Genomic DNA, 7,500 nt, shown 5'->3' with positions numbered 1-7,500 from the left:
CTCTAACTTAAACTCCATGCTCACATTTGGATCAGTAGAACACAATAAACACAAAAATTTAATCCGCTTTGAAGCTCAAAAGGAAAGAATGAACTGGAAGTGGGAATAAGACAAAGAAATCAGAATCACTCTTTGCACACACTCCTCCACTCCGAAAGGATTCCTTTGTCTTACCATGTCACTTGAAGATCGTTTCTATATAGCCTCTTCATTGAGGTCAACCCCCCCCCTTCTAGGGCTTTCCAGGAAGATACCCTCGGGGTTGACCGTTCCTGCCACGTGTGATTAATTGGACAATTCGCCGTTTTGCCGTTTTGAAAGGGGGTCGGTTATGGGTCCTACATAGATTCGCCCTTGATTGGATTCGGCAACAGTGAAACCAAAAGGGCCACCTAAGCCCACACGGGGAATTGAATAGACACCCGGAATGATGTCATTTGGACGAATGAATGAACCGCATCATCCATTTTATGAATGAATAATGTTGATTGAACCACCGACCATTGTTATCTTGAAATGGTGTGGTGCATCCATATTTCCCTTACATTCAATTGAGTAGCATTGTTTGTAATATGAAGAACGTGTTGGCTTTTCGCATTGTAATAGCTACTCTGTTTGTTTATATATTTGTAAACTAATACTATATGAAATATATTAATCTCTCTCATTTTTTTAAGAGAAAAGAAGCAAGAAAAATAAAAAATTAAAGTATTTTGAAAATGATTTGGCACATTAAGGCTAATTGAAGCTCAAAAGATGTGATTCTAGATTTTTCAAGGAGTGTGTTATTAAACAGCCCAACTGTGCCCTTGAAGTATGTAGCCTCAAATTTTTTTTTTCCATGGACTTCACATGCTTTTAAAACTTAATTTTTATTATAGAAGACCATGCTTAATATATATATATATATATATATATATATATCCAAATTTAGGCTATTAGCATTTCATTTTCTTACATACCCTCAATCAATTCTTATTCTCAAGCATCCCGACTGGAGTTTCAGGTCCTCAAGTTATCCTTCACAGAATCCTTTCTTTCTCTCTTTTTTTTCCTTTTTTTTGAAAATTACATGCAAAGCATAAATAACAACAGCAAATATTCAGACTTGACAATGACTATTTTCATATATTCTATCATTGAATATTATGTATTTAATACAAAAAATGAGATTGCACATCATATTGAAAATGATGTTCACACTAACATTTGCATTACTTGCTCTTAACAAATCTTTCACTTGAATGCAAGTATGTGCAAGTATATATATCTATTTTGTTTTTTTGTGTGTGCAGGTGTCTGTATTTTAGTTATTTGATGATTTTTATTGTATTTTTTTTCTGAAAGAATAACTGGCTTCCTTTAACACCCTCTGCAAAGGGTAGACAGAAAGGGTATCCTCACCCTCTTTCTTCATTTTTGGCAAATATCCAACCTACCCACATTTCCTTTTTCCACATTCTATGACAATTACTACCATTTCAGAAACTTTTTCAGTGTCTCTCAAAGCCAATATTGGCAGTGATGAGAACAGCTGCCTGTGAGTTGATTGAAACTCCAAACCCATGAAGCTCCACCATTTGCGACACTCTTCCCAACATGAAAGTTGGTTAACCTCTTTCCCAAAATGATAACATACACACACACACTTTCTCTTTAGTTGTGCCACTGTCCAACTCACAATCCTTTTTTCGTTTAAAAATTTAAATCAAATTTCAAAAACCCCCATGTTGTATATCTTCAATGTACACAAAAGTTTTGGCAATCTTAACACAAAAGAATTTGGAAAAAATTTCCCTTACTTTGGTTCTCATTAACATTGCTTGGTTCACTCTACTGCATGTGAAAAATGCTTCCAAAAGCCCACCACTGTAGCACCACCACCATTATAAAATCTCAGATAAAGGAGCTTGTAGAAAGCATCCATCCCCTTGCTATAATGCAACACAATCTCTTACACAGACAGAAAAGGACCCCCTCCCCTCCCCCCACTTTCAAGTTTGGTGGTCTGAGGCTCTGTCTGTCCTCGTGTTCACATGCACATCCACATGTAAATACTCAAAGTGCTGCTGGTACAATATCCCATTCATTAGTCTGTAAGCTGACCAAGTGAGGAGCCCAACATGAGTACCAGTGGTCTGCTGATTGCAAGGAGAGACCAATCAGTGCCCCATTAGCCTTTACAAAAGCAATTGCCCAGCAAACCTCATCAATTCAGCCAACTCCAAGCCACTCTAAGCCAAATCAGGAACCCCTTAAAAGTCATGCCTACATATGTTTGATTATTTGTATGAACATCTATTGAGGGTTTCTACCAGATATGATTGTATTGTTGGACATGGAAGACATAATTTGGTGAAAAAACATTGTTGGTATTGTTTGTTATTGTTTTGTTTTGTTTTTGGTACAAATGAAATTGAATTTTCATTGCAGGGGACCAGTGACAAATTGTTCTGGTTTGAACATGATTCTAGAATTCATACCAGGACTTGACTCAACCATGGACCCTAAATTTTTTGTATGTTACAACCCTATTTTCATTGGGATCCTACAATTCTATTGCTACTTAGAAGTCGAGGTGGGTGCCACCTCAGATTTTTGCCTGGTACACATGATATTGTTGTTTCCCCATGTTTTATCAAATTGCTTGTACCACCCATCTGGTGTTGATTTTGGTATAACCTTGAATGTTTTTTTTCCATGCTATGCGGTATCGTGTTGTAACACGACTATATGGTGAAAAATGATAATATGGATCTTATTATAGAAGAGCCAAGTTAAAAGATAAAGTAGAAAAATATGGATAAAAGATAGGAAGGTAGTAAAACTTTTAGTAGTAATACTGCTTTTTTAGAAAAGTGACTTCTATTCACTTTGTAGGGCCATAAAGAAGGCAAAACAAAATATATTGGAAGAATGAATGATAAAGGCATCTTTAGGAGGAAGTTAAGAGTAAATTCTAGCAAAAATCACTTAGAAAAACTAGATATTAATGCAAGGAGAGGACCAACTATGAACCAGGGTTGAAATCAGTTCCCTAGGTACAAAATCAAGCCTTGACAAGGATTCTGGGGATTCTTTTGCAAATTAAAGAATGAGATTTGATAGGAGACAAGATAGGATTTCTATGAGCATTGGTTTTGTGTGATTTGGATTTTTAATGACTTTGTAAGGGCTTTACAAAGTCAAGTTTGTCTTGAATGACTTGGATTTTTGTGAAATAAAATAGGGTTGACATTTTTGGCAATTTTGAGAGTTTTGTATTAAATCTAAAAGTAAAAATTTTTGAGTTAATGGTTATATTTGTGTTTAGTATGTATTAGAAATTTTAGCTTGATCTAATGGTTGAATTGAAGATTATTGAGGTATAAGTGGGTTAAGAACTTAGAAAGTAGAATTTTAGGTCCAATAAGGATTTTAAAGATTTCTTACAATTTATTAGTTGGATTAGAGTGAAATTTATAGATAAAAATAGTAGACTTATTTTTCTATTTATATAAATTTTTTGAGATCAACCAATTAGTGAAAAAGAGAGATATTGGTTTTAGAAGATTGGCATCAAGATTGAAGAAGGAGGCTGGCCAATATCCAAGCACGTTTTTGAGGTTATTGTGTATTTGGTAATTCTAATAATTTTCAATTTTTTTGTGCTTGTTGTCAACTTAATTTTTAAAAAGTATGAAAATTTTGAATTAAGATAAATGGTTCATTCATTAGTTATTGTGGTTTAAATCTATTGTAAGAATTACTAGGATTTGGTTTAGGATTTAGGATTTAATTAGAATTTGATTTAGGATTAAGATTTGATTAGGATTTGATTTATGGTTTAGGATTTGATTTAGGATTTAAAATTTTATTAGGATTTGGTTAGGATTTGATTTAGGGTTAGGATTTGATTTAGGATTAGATTTTGGTTAGGAGTTGATTCAAAATTTAGATTTGATTAGGATTTGATTTAGGATTTAAGATTTTATTAGAATTTATTTAGGGTTTAAGATTTAGTTAGTTTATGGCCTAAAATTTGAATGAAGTCTAATAAGATTTTAACTAGGATTAAATTAAGATTAAATTGAGATGTATTTGAGATATATTTGTGATCGTTCTAATATTTCTTTAAGATTTCTTATTGTTTCTTTGTAATTTCTTTAAGGTTTCTTTAAATTTGATTAAAGCTCGCTTAGCATTGTTATGGTCTAATTAGAGTTTAGTTACTGTTTTATTAGATTTAGGATTTTGTAGTTACAATTTTTATTCTATCTTCTACAACCAGGTGCCTAGAGCATTGTCAAGCAAGACTTCACGTATTACGATAGCAGCTATAATTTGTGAGATTATACTAGATCTTTGTAGTGATCTTCATTGATGTCCTCTCTGCTTGGTTAAACACCTTGGTATTTCCATATTGTAGTTCTTCAAATGAGCACTCATATTATGAATAATTTATCAAATTGATTGGAGATCTTTTTTTGTAAATATGCAGCCTAAGTGAAGCCCATGAAGTTTGTTGGTTTAGTTAATTTGGCTTAGAAGTAGTGTAGTAAGTGTGAACTCCATCTCCACACATACTTGACTTGTGGGCATTACCTAAATTTGTGGAGAATCGTTTTAATACTCCTTGGGCAAAATGGATATGATAGATCTGCATTGGAGATGATAAAGTAGTGCCATGCATTCACCACTATGGCTATGAGAAATATAACTTTGATTATCAGTGAACATATTCAAAAGATTGTCTTGTAAAAATCTAATGCCTTTAAAAAAACCTTTGAATTTAAATTGTCTCTTTTGTTGCATGAATAGCTACTGTATACTTTACTTTGGTCGTAGATAATTCTACCATTAGTTGCTTCTTGCTATTCCAACTAATTAAACCATCAACCAATAAGAATGTATAATTAGTCATTAAATGTCTTATATCAATATCTCTTGCATAGTCTATATTATAGTAATCAACTACTTGTAAACTTGAAGAGCTTCTACTATATTTTAGTACTTGATTTGATGTACTTTGAAGATATCTCAAAATGTATTTTATCACTATTGAATGTTCTGGGCGAAGATTTGCCATGTATTGGCTAACAACTTCAAAAGATAAGAAATATCAGGTCAAATGCCTATCATTGTATAGACTAAATTTCCAATTATATTTTGGTTTAGAATCCCTTTTATTACTTCAATTTCTTCAAGAATCTATAGAATCATGTCTCTTGACTATTTTTTCTCAAAATCCAAAGGTGTAGCCAAAGGTTTACAATTTTTCATGCCAAATCTTTTAAGGATATTTTTTTATATATTTTTGCTGATTGAAGAAGATTTTATGAATTTTTCAATTCCCCATAATTTGCACATCTAAACTATAGTGGATTTCTTCCAAATCCTTTATCTCAAATCTTTGAATTGAGTTATTTTTTGTTTTTTAAAAAAATTCTTTATTATTAGATGCAAGCCGGATGGGATTCACTAATACAAAATATAATAATAATTAAGAATCCACCAATTGTCTACAACACATAAATATTAGGATCAATGTGGCTTTTTAAAAACTTTGTGAGGTCAAATAATCATCTATCTTCTTGTACCATGTCCTAAAAGATTGTTTGAGTTGATAGAGAGTTTTAGAGAATTTACTTACTAATTATTCTTCATCCACTGATATATAGCCTTTTGATTAGTCTATATATATATATATATATATAGATATATATCTTTTTTAAGGTTTTTATTCAAGAATGTTGTCTTGATATCTATTTGATGAACTTCCAAATCTTCAATTGCACCTAATATAAGAAGTATAAAAATTGAGGTCATTTTTGCTATTAAAGAAAAAGTTTCATTATAATTAATATCTTCTTTTTGTGCCTAACCTTTTGTAATGAGTCTTATCTTATAACACTCTATTGATCCAACTATTTCACATTTTATCTTAAAAATTCATTTGCAACCAATGGATTTTTTATTTATTGGTAATGGTGTCAAAATCCAAGTCTTGTTATTAATAAAACTTTGGTACTCTTAATCCATTGCTTCTTTTTACTTCTAAATATCATCATTTTTTATAATTTCAGTAATAGTACTTGGTTTTTTTTAGTGCTTGTGTAAAAAATATGTGCCATACATATTGAAGATATGAATAACTTGAAAAAAATTGAAGCCAATACTAATTCATCAATTACTTCTTGTTGTGCCAAAATTTAGATTCTTGCATGCATCATCATTAGTGAAGATGGAAGTGGAGGTGGAATTGGAGGTGGGATTAAAACCACATGTTTTTGTCTAAGTGTTCAAGCTTATGTTCAAATATCTCAAATTAAAGATGAAGATTCAACAATTCAATTATTGTTGAGCTTTGCTAGTGTCCAAATCTTCCATTGTATTTTTAATATCACTTTTTGAATCTAATGAAGTCTCCATATTCTCAATTTTAATCCTTATTTTTTAAGGTTTATTAATAGAAACATCTAAAGTTCCCTCCATTTACTTAGAGTCTTCACATTTAACAAACTTAACATCATGGCTCTTAATTATAGAGCCAATCTCAACATAGCCCAGAAATATGCATTTCTTTCTCTTGGAATCAAGTTTTGTACATTTTTTTTATTTGAAATATGTGCATAGGTATTACATCTAAAGATATAAAAGTGCCGTACTAAAGGTTTTATATCTGGTCAAACTTCTTTGGATGTTTTTCTTTCCATAGTCATAATAAGAGCTCTTTTAAGGACATATATTGCAGTATTGATGGCTTTTGCTTACTATAGATCTGAAAATTGCTTATGTTGTAACATGCACTTTGCACTCTCAAACAATGTCTAATTCTTACATTCTATAGCTTCATTTTGTTGAGACGTATAAGGCATCAAATTTTTTTCTTTTAATACCATAATGCTCACAAAACTATATAAAGGCCTTAGATGTGTATTCTCTACCATTATTACTATATAATTTTTGAATCTCCAAACTCATTTTTTTTTCAATTAGAGCCTTAAAAATTCTAAAATTATCCAAGATTTCAGACTTTTATTTTATGAAATATAAAAAATTTTTTCTTAAAAATTCATTAATAAAAGTGATAAAGTATTTTACTCTTCTATGAGATGTTGTCCTCATAAGACCATTTACATTGAAATGTATCAATTCCAAGAGTTTTGTTGCATGAGTACCATCTTTTGTTGAAAAAGTGTCATGTTATTACTTTCTATAAATACACTCCTTGTAAAATTCTAACTCTATATTCTTCCCTATGTCTACATGAGTGACCATATCATCTGCTTGTAGTTTCTTCAAGACTAAAATGCCAAGATGAATATATTGTTAATGCTAGAAATTAATCTTATTTAAAATTTGTTTTTATCTTTATTACATAAAAAGTCATTCTATCTTCATTCAAAGAGCCAAGTAGCTTATACAAGCTACCATGCCTAAAACCTTTGATGGTTGTGTTATCTTGTTTCATAATACATGTATTAGCCTTAAAATTGACTTCATAACTTTGATTTGTCA

Source organism: Physcomitrium patens, chromosome 26 (genome assembly GCF_059467195.1).
Source record: "Physcomitrium patens ecotype Gransden chromosome 26, ASM5946719v1, whole genome shotgun sequence".
NCBI lineage: Eukaryota > Viridiplantae > Streptophyta > Bryopsida > Funariales > Funariaceae > Physcomitrium > Physcomitrium patens.
This window is presented reverse-complemented; position numbering follows the sequence as displayed.